The sequence below is a fragment of the Humulus lupulus genome, chromosome 7 (assembly GCF_963169125.1).
Source record: "Humulus lupulus chromosome 7, drHumLupu1.1, whole genome shotgun sequence".
NCBI classification, from domain to species: Eukaryota; Viridiplantae; Streptophyta; class Magnoliopsida; order Rosales; family Cannabaceae; genus Humulus; species Humulus lupulus.
The window spans coordinates 145,845,370-145,870,108 of NC_084799.1; positions in this window are offsets into that span (position 1 = coordinate 145,845,370).

The following is a 24,739-nucleotide window of genomic DNA, read 5'->3' on the forward strand; positions in this document are numbered from 1 at the left end:
TGATAATGGGCGAGCTAGAGTTGCGAATCCTCTCGCCTTTCATCAACTAGATCGAGGGAATTGCACAGGAGCTCGTGGTTTCGATCTTGGTCGTAAGACTGGACTCTATGCAAAAGCACCTTAATTTCCACAGGGAGGACTGCCTCACTCCCAAAGGTTAGGGAAAAAGGAGTATGACCCATAGGAGTCCGATGCGAGGTCCGGTATGCCCATAGGACCTGTGGGAGCTGCTTTGGCCAGACACCCTTTGCTTCATCCAATCTCTTCTTGAGGCTCGTCTATAGAGTCTTGTTGACAGCTTCGACCTGGCCATTAGCCTGAGGATAGACCACGGAGGAGAAACTTTTTATGATTCCGTATCTTTCACAAAACTCGGTGAACAGGTCGGTGTCGAACTGGGTGCCGTTGTCAGAAACGATCTTCTTAGGCAGGCCGAACCGACAGATGATGCTTTTAACCACAAAGTCCAGCACCTTTTTGGACGTTATCGTTGCCAAAGGTTCTGCCTCAGCCCACTTAGTGAAGTAGTCGATGGCTACCACGGCGTAACGGACCCCGCCTTTTCCAGTGGGGAGGGTGCCCACCAAGTCTATCCCCCAAATGGCAAATGGCCATGGGGACGAGATCATCTTTAGCTCGACTGGAGGAGCTCGGGCAACTGCGGCGAACCGCTGGCACTTGTCGCACTTCTTTACGTATGAGATCGAGTCTTTGGACAGAGTTGGCCAATAATACCCTTGCCTCAGGACCTTTAAGGCCAAACTCTGCCCCCCAGTGTGGTCTCCGCAAAATCCTTCGTGCACTTCCTGCAGGATGGTCTTTGCTTCACTTGGAAGAACACACCGGAGGAGAGGTAGGGAGTGCCCACGTCGATACAACACCCCATCGACTATCGTATACCTAGGAGCTTGATACAGGACTCGCCGTGCATTGTTACGTCCTTCAGGCAGCTTGCCTTCGACAAGATATTCAAGGATGGGGGTCATCCAGGTCGGCCTAGTATCGATCATCTCGACCTCCGTCCTGACTTCTTCTACGCTTGGTTTCTCCAAGAATTCGACTGGTACTAGACCCAGTGTCTCCATTTCCCCAGAGGTGGCGAGCTTGGCAAGAGCATCTGCATTAGCATTCTGCTCCCGAGGTATCTGCTCGACCGAGCCTCGTTCAAACGCGGACAGCTCAGATTTCACCTTTGCCAGATAGGCGGCCATCTTGGGTCCCCGTGCTTGATATTTTCCCAGAACCTGGTTCACCACGAGCTGGGAGTCACTGAAGCACTGGACGGAGCTCGCCTCAACTCCTGGGCTATCCTCAGTCCTGCCAGCAAAGCTTTGTATTCGGCCTCGTTGTTGGAGGCTTTGAATCCGAATCTCAGTGCCGAGTGGAATCTATGTCCCTTGGGGGATATCAAAATGATTCCAGCTCCGGAGCCGTTTTCGTTAGACAAACCATCTACAAAGACCCTCCACGAAGCCAGGGGCGAGCTGATTTGGGGTAAGTTTTCTGCGGGATCTTCCTGGAATCCCGTGCACTCTGCCATGAAATCGGCCAGGGCCTGACTTTTTATAGCAGTCCGCGGAGTGTATAGTATCTCGAACTGATTGAGTTCGATGGCCCACTTTAACAAACGCCCCGATGCTTCAGGTTTTTTTAAAACTTGCCTTAAAGGTTGATCGGTCATGACGCGAATCGAGTGGGACTGGAAGTATGGCCTGAGCTTTCGCGAGGCTGTGATAAGGTAGAACGCCAATTTCTCCATCAGCGGGTATCGGGATTCAGTCCCGAGAAGTCTCTTGCTGATGTAGTAGATTGGTTTTTGAACTTAGTCCTCTTCTTGTACCAGTACGGCACTAGCTGCGTCCTCAGTGACAGCCAGGTAAAGAAAAAGAGGCTTTCCTGCCTTGGGTTTGGATAGCACGGGTGGCTCAGCCAGATGTGCCTTCAGGTCGAGGAATGCGCTTTCGCATTCTACTGTCCATTCAAACTTTTTGTTTCCTCGGAGGAGGTTGTAGAAGGGCAAACACTTATCGGTGGACTTGGAAATAAATTGGTTGAGGGCTGCCACTCTTCCTGTCAGGCCTTGGACATCTTTTCGCGACTTGGGCGAAGGAAGCTCGAGCAATGATCTGATCTTGTCGGGGTTCGCCTCGATTCCTCGGGTATTGACTATGAACCCCAGGAATTTCCCTGACGCGACTCCAAAAGTGCATTTCTGTGGATTGAGCCTCATGCCATATTCTCGTAGTATCTTAAAACATTCTTCCAGGTCGGAGACATGGTTATTGGCAGTCTTCGACTTGACTAGCATGTCATCAATGTACACTTCCATGTTCTTCCCGATCTAGTCTGCGAACATTCTATTGACTAGCCTTTGGTAGGTAGCTCCGGCGTTCTTCAGACCGAACGGCATGACCTTGTAACAATAGACGTTAGTTGGGGTCATGAAGCTGGTGTGTTCCTGGTCCGCCGGATTCATCGCGATCTGATTGTAGCCCGAGTACGTGTCCATAAAGGACATGAGCTCGTGCCCCGCTGTGGCATCCACCAACTGGTCGATCCTGGGCAATGGAAAGCAATCCTTGGGGCAGGCTTTATTCAGGTCGGAGAAATCGATGCAGGTCCGCCATTTCCCATTAGGCTTCGGGACCAGCACGGGGTTGGCAACCCATATTGGAAACTTGGCTTCACGGATAAAGCCACATTTCTTGAGCTGGGATACCTCTTCCTCTAGGGCTTCAGCTCGAGTTGTTCCTAAACGCCTTTGCTTCTGGGACTTGGCAGGAACGCTTTTATCCAGATGAAGTGTGTGCATGATGACACTCGGGCTAATTCCCACCATGTCCTCGTGCAACCATGCGAATACGTCCAAGTTATCATGCAGAAACGTAGTCAGCCCCGCCTTCCTCTTGCTACAGAGGTTTTTCCTGAGCTTGACCTTCCGACAAGGGTTCTGTGGATCGATACTCACCTCCTCGAGCTCCTCAATAGCCTGGAGCTCAGAACTGTCCTCGCCTATTCGGGGGTCAATGTCCTCACTTAAGACGACATTTTCCCCCTCGGCGCTTTGAGGTTTTTCAATCTCAGGATCAGCTAAGGGTTCCTAAGATTCCTCTTCACCTTGAACGGCCATCGCTAGCTGCCCGGGTTTAGATTTTCCCTTCATGGAAATGCTGTAGCATTCCCTGGCAGCGAGCTGATCGCCCTGGATAGTGCAGATTCCCGTTGAAGTAGGGAACTTCATTGCAAGGTGGCGAATGGACGTGACGGCCTCGAAGGCTATGAGTGTAGGTCGGCCCAAAATGGCGTTGTAGGCAGCGGAGCAGTCAATGACCACGAACTCGAGGAGTTTGGAGACTGTCCAAGACTCTTCACCTAGGGTGATCACTAACTCGATCGTCCCAATCGCTGCTGATCCTTCTCCCGAAAAACCATACAACATCATGGAGGTTGCCTTCAGCTCGACGACAGTCAAACCCATCTTCTCTAACGTGGATCGGAATAGGAGGTTCACCGAACTCCCGTTGTCTATCAGTACCCTCCTCACTCTCCGGTTGGCGAGCTGGACTGCTACGACCAGAGGTTCATTGTGAGGGAACTGTACATGGCCCACATCTTCCTCCGTAAAAATGATTGGTTGTCTTTCCAATCGTTGTTGCTTTGACTGACGCTGTTCCGGAATGAACTCCACTCCGTTATGAGCCTTTAGTTCGTTCACGTATCTCTTCTGGGCGCCTTTGCTCGTGCTGGCCATGTGCGGACCTCCAGAGATGGTGGATATCTCCCCCCCTACCACAAGGAGAGGGACATCCTGATCTAACCGAGACCCGGGCTGACTGGTCGGGACTTCCGAAGCAGGTCGGTTCGCTGGAACCCTGTTCCGTGCGTATTGAGCCAAGGGGCTGGCTCGGATGAGAGTCTCGATCTCGTCTTTTAGATGTCTGCAATCGTCGGTATTGTGGCCGACGTCGTTATGAAAACGATAAAATTTAGAAGTGTCTCTCTTCCCCTTGTGGTGCTTTAATGGCTCCGGCCTCTTCCAAGGGACTCGAGTAGAGTTGGCTAGGAAGATATTGTCCCTAGACTGGGTATAAGTCGCGAAGACGAGCTTAAACTTGTCTATGGATTTGTTCTTCTTTTGGTCGTGCGGACTGTTTTCGCCATTTCCCTTTCTTTTGCCTCCACCGAGCTGGTTGTTCTGTGTGACATTTTGGGTCGCTGCCACGACCTCCGTCCCCACTCCAGCGAGCTACTCGGGGACCTGGCTGGTTCCCGCAGCTGAAGCTTCGGCTTCCTCCAAGTTTATCCATTCTTGGGCCCTGTTAAGGAATTCGTTAACCGAGCTGACTCCCTTCCTTTGTATATCCTTCCAGAGGTCTCCTCCAACGAGGATTCCAGTTCTCATGGCCATGAGGTTGGAGCTATCATCCGCGTCTCTGGCTCGAGCAGCAACGTTCGCGAATCTGCTCAGATAGGCCTTCAGAGTCTCACCGGGCTGCTGCCTCACGTTAGCTAGGGAGTCGGCCTGAACATGGGCGGCCTGAGAAGCTCGGAATGCCCTTTTGAAGTCAGCTAAGAAGGTCTTCTAGGAACTGATTGACTGTTTTTTACTTTGCTTGAACCACTGCCTGGCAGGTCCAGTCAGTGTGGAAGGGAAGATTAAACATCTCAGCTCGGGGCCAATGTTGTGGGCCATCATCAGGGTGTTGAACATCCCTAGATGGTCAGATGGGTCTCCGTCCCCATTGAACTTTGACAAGTGAGGCATACGGAAACCAGATGGGTACGTCGTTGCTACTATACTGGGGGCGAAGAGTTCCATCTCGTCCCCTGAATCATATTCGTCTTTTTCTTTTTCTGATAGGAGCATCCTCATTAGCTCCTCCATCTGAGTCAAGTGCTCGAGGGTTTGGTCCTGATGTCCTTGGTTATTCCGGGGCTGTTCAACAGCTTCAGACCCATTGTACATATTTGGTGGGTTATTGCCCCTCCTATCTTGAGATAGGTTATTTGGGACATTCCCTCCGTTACGTACTTCGGACAGAGCTCCCCTTGAGCGAGCATGGTCATCTCCTCCTGCTTGTTCCCCTCTATGAGAGTTGAGGCGATCTCGCAGGTCACCTCCCTGGGTGGTTTGATGACTTTGTGCCGAACTCAGACGCTGGCGCAGGTCTCCCCCAGAGAGATCACTCCGGTGACTGCCGGTCCAATGGCTTCTGCTAGATAGGCTTGTAGTCCGCCTCTGGTGCTGAGGATCTGGGCTTTCCCTCGGCGCCCTGCTACGCCGGGAAGGTCTTGGCGATGGAGGATTTCTCCTACTACTCCCATAGGCTGGGATGTCTCGGACGGGCCGAGGAGGAGACGGATATCTGATTGGAGAAGGAGGATGCCTGACTGGAGAGGCTATCCTAGTTCCATCAGGACGGATCAAGTTTGGTGGGGGCCTTTCGGCCCTGCCAACCTGCTAGTCCCGCGCATGGCGAGCTGGACGAGGCGCAGGATGGTTGTTGGGAACGGGCTAATGTCGTGAGCCCGCTCCGGATCTCCTTCGAGAATTTCCTTGAGCTCCCCTGGGCATCCTCGAGGATGGTTGGGAGCTAGGAGTCGACGTCCTGACCAAACGGCTGTATTGTTGTTGTTCGGCTCTAGGCATTCCTCCGAAGTCTGCCTCTCGATGGTGTGATGAAGGGGTGGAGTTGGCTGCTAGAAGTCTGTCCGAACGGCTATGCCTAGACCGATTACCCCGGCGAGACTTAAGAGCCTCACCTTGCCTCTCTCCGACGTTAGCGTCGGTTATGAGACGGGGTAGTTGGGCCAGCATATCCTTAATTTGTTGGCTAGCTGTTGCTAACTGGCTCCTCAGCTGGGCGTTCTCCATCTCCACCGCAGTATAATAACATGGGTTCGGATTAGGCGGTCGAGGCACCGAACTACCAGTATCATCTTGGCCCGCCGACTGCTTTCCTGGCCGCTGCTCGACTTCAGGAACTTGTTCACCAGGGATGGCAGTATGATGAGCCTCTTGCCCATCATGTTGTTTTGTCTCGTTACCGTGCCTGGATCGAGTTGTCACCATAGTTGGATGTATGCAACAACACTAATCGAACTTGCTCTCAATGAAAGCACCAAACTGTTGACGCGGTTCTTCGCCAACAGGTAATTAAGAAATGAAGAGAAAGGGATTAGTGCTAAATGTGAACCGAAACAGATATAAGATCTTAGAAAATGAAAGAGGTGACACAAGACACGTTTTTTGAGTGGTTCAAAGGTTAAAATCCTTCTACTCCACTAGTTAGTATTATTGCTCTATACTGGACATTTGATTACAGGGCCTTCTTTACAATAGAGAATCCAACCCTTATTAAGTCCCAGGGTCTCCATATTTATAGGAGAAGGCACCTGGGAGTTGGTAAGAAGGTCATCCCGTGACCCTCTTATCTATCACATCAACTCTGTGACATTCATGATTAATTCCTAAACCTGACACATAAGTATGGTCAAATCGATAGGTAAGGAGATAATGGGCCGCACGGCCCAACCCAGTCGTGGGTGTCTGAATACGCACGTTCATGCTGCGTGTCCGAGAAGTCAGGGGCATATCAGACACGTGATGCCTGATATATGCACGTTTACCTTGCGTGTGTTGACTTTACAAAGGGTCATAGCCTTCATACTCAGTTCGTACCGCGAGCTGGATACTTAACTCGACCATAGGCCTTCAGAATCCGGGGTCAAGTCTTGTGCAATCTTGGCGAACCCTTGAGTTTCCTCGAGCTAAGGAGGTACGACCTAATGACAGAAGCTCCGGTCTGTGGGACTTCCACGAGATAATTATGATTAGGCCGCAGCTCGGCTCGCTAATCAGCCCGTGGGAAAAACAGGGCGTACAAGTAGAATTAAGGCATTAGTTTCAATTAGTGCAAGTGGGAGTTTATTGGGGTTTTAAGCCCTAATTAAAACTCGATTTCTTTGTAATCTCATTTTATTATCAATAAAAGAATAGAAATTATTTTTTGACTTGGTCAATCACTTTGCTCACATGTTTTATTTTCATGATTCTTTGTTTAACATAAAATTCTATTAAATCCCAAGCATATAACTAATCATATTTATAGTGACGTAATCACAGTGGAATATAAATATGATTATATATTTAAAATAAGTTAGTCCTAAGATTAGTTAGTGCATAGGATTTACATTGACTTGCCAATCTACGATATGATCTACTTACACATTGTAGTGTTATGTTCTTTCCACAACATTAGCAAAGTAGATAAGATTGGATGTATTTGTTACATCGGACTGGACCGATATTGACAGTTGATAGGATAAGTAAACATATCGTTATTATCTATTTTAGTCATATCATATAGTTGACCATAGGTCAATTCAATCTCAATTCTGAGTTGTTAGTATTCTAACTGATTGTATTATTTGAGTTCTTTGACTTGTTCGTTACCAGCTTACCCTACGGACTAGCCCATACTTAAATCTTGGGAACTCAATAGTATAATTGAGTGGGAGTGTTAATCATAGATATGAACATCTATACCTTCTGATGAAGAAGTGAAATGATGGTTTCCTTTTAGTTTGGTTCAAGGTGTTAAATGATAGATGTAACGCCCTGGTTACCCCAGAACAGTTACAGTGAACCGAAAATTTGACCCGCTACCTGAGTCCTTTGGTTAAAAATGTGCTCTAAGTGTAATTAACAGGTTAAGGTGTAAAACCAATAAAAAGGAAAGGATATATTTTATTATAAATTACTCATGAGCTAATCAAAACATTTACAAGTTGTTTTTAGTACAAAATGGTCATTACTGTTTCAAATTTACAATCCCGCCGACCTAAGGGGCAAAATAGGGTAAACCCCCAAGTTCCTCTGAGAACTCCTTGGCCGGGTGGTCAAGCGGCCGCATATGTACACATCACCACCTACGCTCTCCACTCAAGGCTGGGTGAGCTTCTCTTTCCCTTTACCTGCACCACATAGCACCCATGAGCCAAGGCCCAGCAAGAAAACACAATATAGTATGATATAATATCAACAATGATCATAATAATCATTCAGGACTTTCAGTCCAAAACAGATAGGTGACAATCGCAAAAGTCACAAGAGATGGGGACAATTCCCTTTGGCCATGTGACAATAAGGTCACCAGGGCTTAACAGATAAGTGAACCTTTCACTAGCTTAAACAGTATAGGTGCTAGACACCAACATAACCTTCCTCATGACCATAGAGTCATAACCCTGGAACATCGTTCCCTAGCCATGTGACAAGCAGTCACCTGGGCCTTATGCCCTGGCTCTCAGTAACTAGTCTTAGACTAGCCAAGCGCTTATAAGTTCATCGACCTTAGGGTCGGTCCAGTGTTAATGCCTTAGAGCCATTCAACACTGATATTGATTAGATCTAATCTTCATCCGGCCCTGCGTTCAAGACACTTATGCCGTTTCTGACTCCTAGGTCAATGCCCCTGACTAGTCAGTGCCATATACAGGTAAACAACATTCACTAGCATTTAGTATGCAATCCATGTCCACATTTATCAATTACATGCCTCAATAATAGTCATGCATGTCATATATACACAGGGTGCAGTTTTCTTACACTGTTTTCTTACCTCAGATTCGAGCTAGAATGAATAGAAGAACGACCCTTGAGAATGGTCTAGCTTTTAGTCCTTTAGCGGTTACCTAATCATAACACATTATAGGATACCATCAATAAAATGATAATCAAGGGTTCTCAAACCAAGATCTAGCCTCCAAGACATCAATCCCCACTAATCCAAGTAGTAGGAACAATCCTGAGGCCTAAAGCTATGTTCCCGGGGTCAAAACATGCAATTGGGGTGAAAACTGACCAAGGGCTGCGACCCTAGCACCTTGGGCCGCAGCCCCCAGAATATCCTGAAGCAAGGGCCGCGGCGCCCAGTGTGGCGTGCTGCCCCTTTGGCACACCCACATGGGGCCATTTTGTAATGAGCATGCCTTGGTGCTTGATCATTAGTCAAGTCTTGCACCAAGCAACCTCATGGGATAGGGTAGTGGCAGTTTTGTAATATTGCATATGTCTCCCAGACAAAAATCATATATGTTCCTGGGAAGACTTTATTTCCCTAGAAGGCTCCTTAGGGGGAGGTGACCTGGTGACTTAGGGAAGCACCATGGCCATCAGCAGATAGGGGCCAAAGCTATGTACTCCCTTGCTCTATCAAGGCTATATATTAATGAAATAACATTTATCCATACTTGCCCCTGTGTACTTCCTTGTTGCTTATGTGTTACTTGTTTGTTACCTTCGTTGGGCCTTTGTGTGCCACTTGCCTTGTTGTGTGCTTTGTGTTGTGAGGACGTTCCTAGGAATGACTTGCTTTGTGCTTGCTCATACTTCGTTATTGCCCGTTGCATGTCCGAGATGTGGATGTGGCTAACCGCTGAGTTTGTTTGCCTGTAGGTGTGTGTTGTAGGCTGACTTGCTAGCTTGAAGAGTCTGCAAGTGCCGCACGTTCCGTCTAATTGGAATCCCCAAATAGCCGGCCCGTGACACCCAGCAGGCACAAAGAGCCCCACCTGCTTCTTCATGTCAGGGCTGCGGCCCCCAACTCTGGGCCATTCCAAAGCACGTTTTTAACACTCCCTCCAAAGCCTCCAAAATCATACCTAAACATTCCTCAATCATCAAATCAAAGTTCCCAAGCTTCCCAATGCTCCAAAACCCTCAAAACCCAAGGTTCGAACGAACCGAAAACTCAACAATTTACAAAATCTAATTCAAAGCTTAGAAACTCGAAAAACTCAAAACTTAAAATTCGATTACCTTCGATTGGGTTATTTTCCATCAAATCCTTCAGTTAAGAAGCTTCTAATATTTCCTACGATCGCTATGCCTCGATCCTCGCTTGATTCCGACTCCTAGAACTCGAGATTTCTTCGAAAAGGCTCAAACGGTGAAACGAACTGACGAAAGGGAGAACGAGAGGTTTTCTAACGTACGTTCTATCTGACAAGCTACTTCAAGCTTAAGTAACCTCAAATAAAACCTAGTGCTCGGGGTCCCAAAATCCTCCCCGAGGACATTATAGTGAAAACTTCCAGAATTCCATCCTGATCTCAAATACTCCCAATTTATCATCAAATAACATTCCTATTACCCAATAATTGACCCCGTTATGACAAAACCGCTAATCCATTATATAGGACCATCTCATGTCGAATAGCTAGAATACATCTCCATAATAATGGGATCTCATTCACAAATCACGATATGCACCCAAATATACAATTATACCCTTAACGGGCCAAATTTATCAAAATTTCATAATATTCAAATGTGGACCCACATGCATGCACATAACATCATATAATAATATAATTCATATAAACATGCATATTATCATTTAATGGCATGATTAAACAGTTATGGCCCTCCCGGCCTACTACTCCCGCCATTAAACCACATCGGAGAATTCGGGGCATTACAATAGAGATCTCATTTCAGTAAGTAATATTAGTTTACTGAAATATCAATTACAAGGAACTAAGTGTTTTAAGGATAAAATACAATGAGGGGTAAAATGGTATATTAGTCCCAACTCATTATAGACCATCTATAGAGGATTGAATGACAATTGTGGTTGTGACAATGGATAATTAATAGTGTATCTATATTTATTATAGAGCATGCTATGAATTCAAGAGTGCAATTCTGAGTCTTTAGTGGAGTCACGATGACTTAATAAGTTAGTAAATTTATTTGTTAGATTTATGATAAATTATTGGAGCTTGATTTCATAGGCCCATGGTCCCCACTGTACCTTGGATAAAATCATCTAGATAGTCTCAATTAATTGATTTAGTTATCAATCAGAATCATCAAAGTTGACTAGGTTAATTTTGGATAGTTTCATAGAGTTATACAATTTAGAGAAGAAAAGAGAAATTAGGGCAGGTTTATTAATTAAGATAAATTGGTATCTAAATTAACAAATAAGTTTAAATCACTGTTTAAATTATAAATAATTAATTTGATAAATGATTTAAATAATTATTTAATTAAGTAAATCAATAGAAAATAATACATGCCTTGATGTTAAGTCCAACGGGCTTATAATCAAATGGGAAATTTCACGGGCCTAAAGCCCATGATAATTTCGACCTAGGGCTGTTGATTGGCTATTATTTTATTGATTTTTTAATTAAATAAATGACCTAATTGAGTCTATAAAAGGAATATTAAGAAAGAGTTGAAAACACAAGTTCAGAATTCTGAAACACAAGTTTCTGATAGGTTTTACATTCTCTCTAAACATAAGTCCTTTTCTAATCCTTATTGTTCTTTTCTCTTCTTCTCTCTGTATCGATCTCATGTGTTGAGAATTGCCCACTCTAGTCTAGGTGATTCTAAGGATACTTTGGAAGATTGTGAAGAAAATTAAAGATCGGTTCAGTTTCTTGGTAATACTCTGCGACAGAAAGGATAAAGGGTTAGAGAAACTGAAGGAATGACTCATTCATTCTGCTGCGTATAATTTAAGTATTCTTATCATTATTTCTCTTTGAATTCAATTTTAGAAACATGTTCTAGGTTGTCTCATATAACTTGTTTAATATTAGATCTACATGAAAATAAATAAAGATCATGTATAAGTTTCCTAACAAACCCATCTCTCCTCCATGCAAGCTCGAATTGTTAAGGCCCATTTACCTAAGTTGGATTTAATTGTATTAGGTTATTCTTTTTAGTTGGACCTAATAATTTATTAGAAACAAATTAATTCTAATTTTTGGATTAATTTTCAATGGTAATTTAAGAATTAATGGAAAAATTATATACTATGGTTTATTAATTTGGCAAACCTAAGTTGGTTTATTGATTATTTTAATAATTTGGCAAACCTAAGTTGGTTTATTGATTATTTTAATAATTTGGCAAACCTAAGTTGGTTTATTCTTTATTTTAATAATTTGGCAAACATAAGTTGATATTTTTCAAAAAGAATAAAATACTAAAATATTTAATAATGAGTTTTTTAAATTTTGAATTTGATCTCCACCGTTGATTTAAGAAGGTAGTTCAGTGGAGCCTCATGGCACTTTGATTTTGTCTCCCTACGGAAGGTGTTCACTTGACTTCTTAACATGGTTAAAATTCTTAGGATAGATGGTTATAGATGGACCTTCTACAGACTCATCCCTAAGGTGACTATAAGAATTAAGTCTATAATAATCGAAATTGTGGGTCAAACTCATAAAGTAAGAAATATTTGTGACTCTCGCCTACTGGGACACATAGTTTTTGTTACTTTGATCGGATGGATAGGTAGTTAATAAAAGTCTATGATGTTTTATTAATTGAGACGTTTCTCTATTTAACTAAGTGAATATTTGTGACTCTCGCCTACCAGGACACATGGGTTCATGGCTAGTTAAAGTACCTAAGAAATAGAAAATAAGTGTTTTATTATTTTGCTTATCTCAAAACATTTTGTATATTTTGCTATTTCAAAAAATTTAATGAATAAATATTTGTCAAGCAATGCGTTGATTTCTACTTAGTTGATAATCGTAGCTCTAGGCTCCCACCCCATACTCTATCTAATCTATAAAAGGTTATTCTATGGTGAGAACCTCACGAAATATTATCAACATGGTGTTGATTATGGACAACATCGAGTTCGTGATAATCAAATATATTCCTATTTTTCCTATGCAACGATCACCAAATCCTTCAAAGAGGATTGTTGGTGGTGGTTTGAGCAAATGAAAGAATGCTAATACTACTAAACAAATTCAAGGAGAAGCTGCTTTAAGCTTCTTCTTCGAAGAGCAAACGAGGAAGAAATTCAAATAAAAAAGAATAAGAAGTCCACTGGCAAGGCTCCAAATGCTGCAAAGCATCTTGGAGCAAGGCCTGATTATAAGTACACTAAAGGGGAGTGTTTTTGTAGCGTCCCAAATTTGTTAATAAGGCTTATTAGTATGACGGGATGGAAATAATTGATTTAATTATGATAATATGTGAATTTGATGATTATGTGATTAGAAATGCATGTTTAGGTGAATTAAATATGCATGTGGGCCCCATCTGGCTATTAGGGGCATATTTGTCATTTTAGCTCGTTGAGGGTATAAATGTAATATTTGTGTATATTGTGATTGATACCATGAGTGAGTGGTGATATATTTGTGATGCACGATCCGAGACGGTCCTAGAGAGTAGTTTAGCTAGGAAGTCAAAACGGGGTCAAATACCCGGCTCAGGAGGAGCCCGGGGGTATTTTGGGAACCTAACGTGTGTTCAGGATTTATCGAGTAACGGGTAGTAATTTAGCAATGATTTGGACATGTCAGGATTAAACGGGGATTTAAAGGAACACTCGAGGAATTAGCGGGACTTGGAAATTGATGAAATTTCCCTTAGGGGCACTTAAGAGTTTAGATAAGCTTAAGGCATTTTAGACTTTTGGCTAAGGTTGGATATACACTCAGTGGCTTGATCAAATACTAGAACTAAGTGAAGAACAAGGCAGAAGCTCTCAAGTCTCTCTATCCTTCGGTTCTCTCTTTCTCTTCCTTGGCGTTTGAAGGCTTGGATCAAGTGGAGGATTGTAGGCTTAGTTCTATGAGGAATTGGAAGCTGGTTGTGGTTGGGATTAGCTCAAGGGTAAAGATATCAGCAAGGTAAGGAATTTCAGCCATTGAATCTGTTAAACTCTATTGAATTTTGTTAGAACCTTAAAGCTTGCATGAAAAGGGGTTCTAAGTATGATCTTGGATGTTTGTTGAGTATATGGGTTGTTTATGGACTTGTTGTGTTGTCTAGGGTATGTGAATAAGGAATCTAAGCTTAATTATGGGTTTAATTGGTGTTTGGGATATGAAATTGGGGTTTAGGCTCAAGGAAAACGTAGGAAGAATTTTGGTTTTCTGGGTTTGGGGGCTCGGGCCACGGCCCTATTCTTCAGGCGTCGCGGCCCGTATGGGTCGAAATGGCTGGAAGTGCCTGTTAGCCTAGGTGCACCGCAGCCCGTGTCTCTCAGCAGAGAGGCATTTTTGCCTCTGACTTGAGCGCGTCACAGCCTTTAAGGGGCTGGGCCGCAACTCAAATGTGACATGTAGGTTGTTTGAAGGTTTTTAGCCCGGGAGCTCAAATGTTAAAGCTCAAGAAGGATTTTACTACCCAGTTTGGTAGAATCCAAGGTCCCAGAGGCTAGAATTATAGCTCGAAATGATTTATTGGTTTAGAACTTGATGGTTGATTATTATCAATGTGTTGTGACTAGGTTTTCAGCGAGGCTCAGGTTAGAGGACTGTGCTCGGGATTGCGGTGCTCAGATAGCTCAGGACACAGGTAAGAAAACTGTTGTACCTGTAGAGCAGGGCGTGGCCCTAATGTTTGTATTGTAGGGTGTGGCCCTATTGATTGAATTGCAGGACATAGCCATATTGTTTATGTATAGTATATGTTTAAATATCTGTTGATATTGTGCTATGTGATGCATATTTGTGAGTGAACGGCGAAGGCCGAGAACGGAAGGAAGCCGAATACGGCAAGGGTCTGGGAATGACGTTGAGTACGCTGAGTGCAAGATGTTAGGGTGAGACCATCCTAGGATGCTGGAGTCATCCTCTTGGTGAAGACGGCGAACCCAGAGCCTGGTAAGCGCTTGGGACGGCGTTGGCCGCTATGTGTTTAGCATGTTGGTTGTTTTGTTATATACTGTGGATTGCTATGCATATGACATATGTTTTGTGTTGAGTTTTCTTGTTGGGCTTCGGCTCATGGGTGCTCTATGGTGCAGGTAAGGGCAAAGGAAAGGTCGACCAACCATGAGTACGGAGAGCGTAGAGCGACGGGTACATGTTCGGCCTACCTGGCTGCCACGGCCAGGGTTATTTTGGGAAGATGTAATGTATTGGTAGATATGTTGCCTAAGTCGACCTTAAATGTATTTTGAGATGTAAAGTATTTTCTAAACAGTATTTTGGGATCCCAAATGTATAACTCTTTAGGTATTCAATGGATGACCACATATTTATATTAAATGCCTTTAAACGACTTTTATTATAGCTTAGATACACTTTTTATCAAAAACCTTGATTAGCAAGCTAATGTCACATTTTTTTTAACTCACTTAGTAACGGCTCTAAGGAAGTAGGGTGTTACAACTTGGTATCAAAGCGAGCCAACGTTTATGGTTCCTAGAGATTGACCAAACATGTACGCTCACTGCCAGTGACAAGCTCGACTCAGGGTTGGTTGGTAATTAATGAATTATATGCTTAATTGTTTGCCTAAAGTGTCCTGTTTGCTTGAGTATTTATATAGAGCTTGATGAATGAGTTGACATATATGCATGATGCTAGGGCATGGCCCCCTTGATTATTGTATGTTATTTGTAATATGTGGATTTGTTGATTGTGATTGGTTGATGAATTTAGGAGGTGGTTTTGGATGTTGTTATCATGCCTGATAAGCGGCATCATTGATTGCAGGCATATTGTGGTAATGCCTCGGTGATCAATCAGACTCCGCGGCAATATGGTCGAGGATGACAACCAGGGTTAGGACCCTTCACCTGCCTCATCGAATTGGCAACAGTTATTTGCCGAGATGGAAGCTAGACTTCACCGAACAGAAGAAGAGCTTCGACAGCTGAGGCAACAAGCCCCTCCTTAGGACATTGGGTTACCGGTTCCATAGGTTGTGGCACTAGTGCCAGCCCAGCCTGTTGTGGAGAATAGATGGGAACCTTTGTATTAGAGGTTCAGGAAGCAGCATCCTCCCACCTTCGAGGTTGGTCCAGACCCACTGCGGGCAGAGCAGTGACTGAATATGATTTCTTCCATCCTGGATTTCATGAGGGTGGAAGGAAATGAGAGAGTAGCTTGCACTAGCTATATGTTGAGAGAAGATGCCTGCATCTGGTGGGATCGTGTCTCAGAGAAAGAATATTGCAGTTATGACCTAGGAAGAGTTCATAAACATTTTTCAATGGAAAGTATTATAGTGTCGCAGTCTGAGCTACGAAGGTTGATGAGTTTACCAACCTGACTCAGAATCGGATGACAATTGCTGAGTACGCCTTGAAGTTTGACTGGTTAGCGAAGTTCGCGTCGAATTTGGTGTCGAATGACATGGCACGAAGAGATCAGTTTGTGCGGGGATTGAATGTCATGATCACCCGTGACGTTAAGATAACTTTGGATCCGGGGACTACCACTTATGCACAGGTATTGGATAACGCCCTTACGGCTGAGGGGGCCAAGGATCAGATATGGAGAGAGGGCGCTGCTAGGCGCGATGCGCGGAGGATGGTGCCTCCTTTCACTGGATCTAGCCGGGGTAGTGGCCCCAGTGAGTAGAAGAGAAAGGCACTATACTCTTTTGTTCCTCCTAGCTCGGATAGGAGGGCATAGGGTGCTTTCAGTGGCCATCAGGGCGGGGGAGACAACTGAAGGAGTTTACCAGTGTGTCCTCGGTGCAGATGACAACATCAGGGAGAGTGCAGGATAAGGGACTGCTTTACTTGTGGAAGCATCATTCATTTGAGGAAGGATTGCCCATAAGCCAGAAAGGAAGAGTTGAACTAGAGATACAGTCTCACTCCTGCCAGCGTATTTACCGTGACCCAGACTGAGGCTGAGGCTAGCTCCTCGGTCGTGACAGGTCAGATTTCTAGTGCTGGTTCTTCTTTTATTACAATGATTGACTCAGGGGCTATGCATTCATTTGTTTCGTATAGAATGATAGATCAGTTGTGTAGGCCTAGTGATTTGTATGGTAGGGAATTATGGTTGACCCAAGCAAGATTGAGGCAGTGAGGGATTGGTCCAGGCCGAGTAGTGTATTGGAGGTTAGAAGCTTTCTGGGATTGGCAGGGTACTATCTGCGGTTCATCGAGGGATTCTCTAGGATAGCCACACCATTGACCGAATTGACACGTAAGAAGACTAAGTATGTATAGACAGATAGGTGTGAGAACAGTTTCAAGGGATTGAAGCGACGACTGATCACTGCTCCAATATTGATTTTGTCGTCAGACAATGAGAAGTTTGTAGTCTATTGTGATGCTTCCAGACAGGGTTTGGGGTGTGTACTGAAGCAAGCTAGAAAGGTAATAGCCTACGCATCGAGACAGTTGAAGGAGTACGAGCAAAGGTATCCCACACATGATCTAGAATTGGAGGCGGTGGTATTTGCACTTAAGGTTTGCAGACATTATTTATATGGCGAGAAGTGCGAATATACACTGACCATAAGAGTTTGAAGTACTTCTTTACTCAGAAGCATCTGAACATGCGCTAGAGATATTGGCTAGAATTGGTAAAGGATTATGATTGTGATATTCTATATCCTCCTGGGAAGGCCAATGTGGTGGTCGACGCACTGAGTCGGAAGTGCCCAAGATAGTTATTCAGTTCGAGGTAGATATCAGATAAGTTAGCTGAAGAGATAATTATAGCAGGTATAGAGTTGGTGGTTGGTCAGTTAGCCAACATCACTCTTCAGTATACCCTCCTTAAGAGGATCAAGGAGGCACAAGGGGAGGATCCCCAGTTGAGAGAGCAATTTAGCTAAGACTTTTCTATTTCAAAGATGGGATTACTGAACTACAAAGGTCGGATTTGTGTTCTAATGGATTCTGGTATCATGCAAGAGATCTTGGATGAGTCTCATACCACTTCCTATTCTTTACATCTGGGTACGACGAAGATGTACCAAGATTTGAGAACTCTGTATTGGTGTCGGGGGTTGAAGAGAGATGTGATCGATTATGTGGCCAAGTGTTTGACTTGTCAGCAAGTAAAGGATGAACATCATAGGCCAGGGGGGTTGTTGTTGCCTCTAGGGATTCCGGAATGGAAATGGGAGGATATCACCATGGACTTTGTGGTTGGATTGCCGAAGACCGTGGGATGATATGATTCAGTGTGGGTGATTGTGGATAGGTACACCAAGTCCGTCCACTTCTTACCTGCTAGGACAACTTATAATTTGGAGTAGTATGCTGACTTATATGTGAAAGAAATTGTACGACTACATGGGGCTCCGAGGTCGATAGTGTTCGACAGGGATCCCACCTTTACCTCCAAGTTTTGGGAGAGCCTGCAAAAGGCTATGGGTACTTAGTTGCGGTTTAGTATGGCTTATCATCCTTAGACAGATGGACAGTCTAAGAGGATGATTCAGATATTGGAGGATATGTTACGAGCCTGTGTGCTGGATTTTGGGGGATCTTGGAGTAAGTATCTCCCTTCGATTGAGTTTGCATACAATAACAATTATCAGGCGACTATCGGAGTGGCTCCGTATGAGATGTTATATGGGAGGAAGTGCAGATCACATATCCATTGGGATGGAGACGGGTGAGAGAATATATATAGGTCCTGAGGTTGTTCAGAGGACCAATGAGGCAATTGAGAAAATTAGAGCTCGAATGCTCGCCTCCCAGAGTTGGCAGAAGAGTTACTCAGACTTGAGATGCAGGAGCGTAGAGTTTCAAGTCGGTGACCATGTGTTTCTTAGAGTTTCCCCCTTGAGAGGGGTGAAACGATTTGGTGTATGGGGCAAGCTGAGCCCTAGGTTTGTTGGCCTCTTTGAGATTCTGGAACGGGTTGGAGAGGTAGCTTACAGATTGACGATTCATCCAGCTCTATCAGGGGTTCACAATGTGTTTCACGTATCCATGCTCCGGAAGTAGTATCAGATACTACGCACGTGCTGAGTTATGAGAACTTGGAGCTGGATTAGGATTTATCGTATGAAGAGAAGCCGGTTCAGATTCTCAACCAAAAGGATAAAGTCTTGCGGAGGAAGACCATCGCCTTAGTGAAAGTGCTTTGGAGGAACAACAAAGGGGAAGAGGTGACTTGGGAACTTGAGACAGATATGCGAGATCGGTATCCCGAGTTATTCAGGTAATTTCGAGGATGAAATTTCTGTAAGGAGGGGATAGTTGTAGTGTCAAAAATTTGCTAATAAGGCTTTGGGTCTTGATTAGCTTGTCGGGAGGGCTATAATTGATCTAATTATGATAATATGTGAATTTGATGATTGTGTGATTAGAAATGCATGTTTAGGTGAATTAAATATGCATGTGGGCCCCATCTTGCTATTCGTGGCATATTTTGTAATTTTAGCCCGTTGAGGGTATAAATGTAATATTTGTGTATATTGTGATTGATACCACGAGTGAGTGGTGATATATTTGTGATGCACGATCCGAGACAGTCCTAGGGAGCAATTTAGCTAGGAAGTCACAACGGGGTCAAATACCCGACTCGAGAGGAGTCTAGGGGTATTTTGGGAACGTAACATGTGTTCGAGATTTATCGAGTAACGGGTAGTAATTTAGCAATGATTTGGACATGTCAGGATTAAACAGGGATTTATTGGAACACTCTAGGAATTAACGAGACTTGGCAATTGACGAAATTTCCCTTGGTTGCACTTGAGGGATTAGATAAGCTTAAGGACATTTTAGACTTTTGGCTAAGGTTGGATATACACTCAGTGACTTGAGAAAATACTAGAACTAAGTGAAGAATAAGGCAGAAGCTCTCGAGTCTCTCTCTCCTACTGTTCTCTCTTTCTCTTCCTTGGCGTTTGAAGGCTTGGATCAATTGTAGGATTGTAGGCTTAGTTCTATGAGGAATTGGAAGCTGGTTGTGGTTGGGATTAGCTCAAGGGTAAAGATATCAGCAAGGTAAGGAATTTTAGCCATTGAATCTATTAAACTCTATTGAATTTTGTTAGAACCTTAAAACTTGCATGAAAATGGGTTCTACGTATGATCTTGGATGTTTCCTAAGTATATGAGGTTGTTTATGGACTTGTTGTGTTGTCTAGGGTATGTGAATAAAGAATCTAAGCTTAATTCTGGGTTTAATTGGTGTTTGGGATATGAAATTGGGGTTTAGGCTCGAGGAAAATGCAGAAAGAATGTTGGTTTTCTGGGTTTGGGCGCTCGGGTCGCGACCCTGTTCTTCAGACGCCACGACCCGTGTGTGTTGAAGAGGCTGGAAGCCCCTGTTAGCCTAGGCGCACCGCGGCTCAGGGTTTGAAGCGCCGCGGCTTGTGTCCCTCAACTGAGATGAATTTTTGCCTCTGACTTGAGCGCGCTACAACCCTTAAGGGGCTGGGCCGCGGCTCAAATGTGAAATGTAGGCTATTTTGAGGTTTTTAGCTCGATAACTCAATTGTTAAGGCTTGGGAAGGATTTTACTACCCAGTTTGGTAGAATCCAAGGTCCTGGAGGCTAGAATTATAGCTCGAAGAGATTTATTGGTTTAGAACTTTATGGTTGTTTATTATCAATATGTTGTGACTAGGTTTTCAGCAAGGCTCAGGTTAGAGGACTATGCTCGAGATTGCGGTGCTCAGATAGCTCGGGACACAGGTAAGAAAACTGTTGTACTCGTAGAATAGGGTGTGGCCCTAATGTTTGTATTGCAGGGCGTGGCCCTATTGATTGAATTGCAGGGCATAGCCCTATTGTTTATGTTTAGTATATGTTTAAATATATGTTGATATTGTGCTATGTGATGAAAATTTATGAGTGAACGGCGAAGATCGAGAATGACAGGAAGCCAAATACGGCAAGGGGTCGAGAACGGTGTTGAGCATGCTGAGTGCAGGCCGTTAGGGCATGACCCTCCTAGGATGCTGGAGTCATTCTCTCGGTGAATACCACGAACCCAGAGCCTGGTAAGCGCCCAGGACGGCGTTGGCTGCTAAGTGTTTAGGATGTTGGCTGTTTTGCTATATACTGTGGATTGCTATGTGTATGATATATGTTTTGTGTTGAGTTTTCTTGCTGGGCTTCGGATCGCGTTATGGTGTAGGTAAGGACAAAGGAAAGGTCGACCAATCATGAGTACGGAGAGCGTGGAGCGACAGGTACATGTTCGGTCTACCTGGCTGCCACGGCTAGGGTTATTTTGGGAAGATGTAATGTATTGGTAGATTTGTCGCCTAAATCGACCTTAAATGTATTTTGAGATGTTAAAGTATTTTCTAAACAGTATTTTGGGATCCCAAATGTATAACTCTTTAAGTATTCAATGGATGGCCACATTTTTATATTAAATGCCTTTAAACGACTTTTATTATAGTTTAGCTACACTTTTAATCTAAAACCTCGATTAGTGAGCTGATGGCACGTTTTTTAACTCACTTAGTAACGGCTCTAAGGAAGTAGGGCGTTATACTTTCCAACTTCAAGGAGACTGAGAGTTGGAACAAGATTGGCCAGCACTCAAGGCATATGAAACCCAAGATAACAAAATTTGTCTTGGATGCATGTGATTTTAGAGAATGATACTTCAGTTTTGGATCGCTGAATCAAGATCTACTAAACATGCATGTATTTTTTTTATACCTTTTTAGCATTGGGAAAGCCATGAAGGATTAAAAGCCAAAGCTTGGAATCCATCAAGGGTTGTTCGTATCAAACAAGGCAAAAGGATAAGCTTGAATGAATTTTGGAAATAAATATATTGTTTTAAGACAATGTTTATTTTATTTCGATTTTCAATGGAAATTTTAATTTCAAATTTTCTTTACGTCAACAACAATTTGTAGTTACTTTCATAAGTAATAAAATCTTATTTCTTTAAATGGATGTGAATTGTGTGGTGGATGTATGAAAAACGGGTTATATCTATTGCAACTAAATGAACCCTATGTTCTAAATAATGAGTTGTTTAAGATAGCTAAGTCTAGGACTGTTAAACGACAAAAGGTCAATAATGTTAGATATGACATACCTTTGGCATCTTCGCTTTGGTCATATTTGCTATGATAGGATTCAAAGACTAAAAAAGGTTGGGCTTTTGAGGGAACTCACCTAGGGTGACCTACTTGTTTGTGAATCTAGACTCGAGGGTAGAATGACAAAGCGTCCATTCTCTGTGATAGGAGAAATGGCCAAAGAACCATTAGGGCTAGTATGTTCAAATGTCTGGGGACAAATAAATGTTCAAGCGAGGGGTGGTTATGAGTATTTCGTCACCTTCATCGACGATTTCTCTAGAGACTTGTGTAAGTACCTAAAGTATAGGAATTCTGAGATTTAAAGAATTCATTGCTATGGCTTTAAAACCAAATTAGATAAAACATTAAAGATCTTGTGATCTGATAGGGGTGGAGGATATTTGGATAATCAGAGCCAAGATCATTTAATTAAAGTTGGAGAATTGTCTAAAGTAAATGCCCCCAAGAACTCTGCAACAGAACGGTGTTGCTGAGCGGCGTGAATCGAGTGTTTTTTAAAATATGTGTTCTACATAAGCTATTCAACTCTACCAACTTCTTACCTAGATATTTTCTGGAGACATACTACCTAGACCGCATGTGACATTTTTTAAATGTTGTGCCATCTCAAAAGTTGTCTCCAAGACACCACTAGAATTATGAAATGGTCATGAACCTTGTTTACATCATTATGGAATTTGAGGTTGTCCTATTTATGTCCTGAGGAAAAAGGTAGGAAAGCTAGAACAACGAACTGAGGTTCACTTATTTGTTGGCTATTCTAAAGGTACTCGGGGTGGTCTGTTTTATAGTCCAGTAGACAAGAAAGTGTTTGTCTCTACAAATGCTACTTTTATGGATAACGACTACATAATGAATTTCATGTCTCGTAGCAAAATAGTATTAGATGGAAAATGATAAAATATTGTTCCATCCTCACTGACGCAAGTCGATGAAAACAAGGTAGATTTAGAAACCACTAATCCAAGTCAGAAAGTTATGGTGCCTCGTCATAGTGGGAGGGTTTCTTGGAACTCGGTACCTATGATATGGATAGTGAAACCCACAAGCTGGTTGGGGACACAAGTAACAATGATACGTTGACCTTTAAACAGGCAATGGGTAAGTCTGAAAGGGATCTTTGACTTAAAGCCAAGTATCAGGAAATAAAGTCTAAGTACTATTAATTTGTCTGAGATCTTGTAGATGTGCCATTGGGCTTTAGGCCCATAGAGTGCAAGTGGGTCTATAAGAAGAAGAGAGGAGCTGATGGAAAGGCTGAGACATTTAAGGCTCGACTTGTGGCAGAGAGAGAAAGTTGACTTAGAGAAAACTTTTTCTCCAGTAGCCATGTTAAAATTCATTTAGTATACTCTTATCCATAGCCACAACTCTTGATTAAGAGATAAGGCAAATGGACACCAAAGAAGTCTTTTTAATGACTATCTTGATGAGTCCATTTACATGGATCAATCAGAAGGATTTGAAGTAGTTGGACAAGAAAGTTGGCAAGCTGAGTAGGTCAATCTATGGACTTAAACAAGCTTCGCACTCCTGGAATTAAGGTTAAATGAAAACATTAATACATGTGGTTTTGAACAAAATGTAGCTGTCCCTTGTGTTTAACAACTTAGGGAAAAAGACATTGTGGTGTTCTTAATCCTTTATGTAGATGATATCTTACTCATTGGAAACAATGTCAAGAAATTATCAGACATAAAGAATTGGCTGGAAACAAAATTCCATATTTTGTTGTAGCAAGTCGTGTTCTTAGTATCCAGAACAACAGGGATAGAAATAACTGAATTTTGGCTCTAACTCAAGTGACTTACTTAGGTGAGGTGCTTGGCGTTACTCTGTAACAAATTCTGAGAAAGGATGTTTAGTGTCTTGACATGGAATTTATTTTTCTAAGCAGCAGTCTCCATAGACTCCTCAAGAGAAAGAAACGATGTAACAAATTCCTTATGCATTTGCAATTAGAAGTCTAATGCACGCTATGTTGTGTGTTGTGACAGTAGATCTGCTATGCAGTGGGAGTGGTGAGCAAATTTCAGTAAAACCTTGGAAATGAACAATAGATGGAGGTCGGTATCATTGATGGACTAGAGACTATATGTTAGTCTTTTCAAATGGATCTATGAACCTGTTAGGCTACACATATTCATATTTTAGACTGATGTTGATGATAGGGAATCTACTTCTGAAAAATGTGTTTAATCTTGGGAGTGGTGCTATCATTTGGAGAAGCAATAGGTTGTTTGCCATCTCAGTAGCTGTGATTTAGAGAAACGTTAGGCTATCTTCCATTTCAGAATCCACCTTGGAGGCTGAGTACATAGCTACGTCTATGGCAGCTAAGGAAATAGTCTGGTTGAGGAAGTTCTATATGGATCTTGGTGTTATTCCATAAATGGATAAACCACTCATTTTTTCTAGTGACAGTAATAAGGCAATAGCAAATTCGAAAGAACCTCGAAGATACAAAAGAGCAAAGCATACAGAGAGAAAGTACCACATTATCAAGGATGTGTGACGAAGGCGTGATGTGAAGGTGGTGAAGATAGCTTTGGAAGGTAATCTTTCATATCCCTTTACAAAGATATAAGCGGAGAGCATAATTTTGAAGCATGTAGAATGCATGGTTTTGAGAAACATGTCCCATTTGTTTTAAAAGGGCAAATGGGAGTTTGTTGGGTTTTATGCCCTTATAAAACCATGTCAGACATGTAACACGATTTCATATTGTCAATAAAAGTAGTACAAATCATTTAGTTTGACAACTGTGTTCTTGCTTGTTTTGTTACATGATTATTGAAATAATACAAACATTTATAAAATCCCAAACATATGGATAGTTACAATTATAGTGACTAGGTCACAGAGGATTATAGTTGTAATTATATGTTCAAAAGAACGAGTCCTAAGATTAGATCAGTGCATTGGATTTTCACTGATTAGGCAATCTATGATATG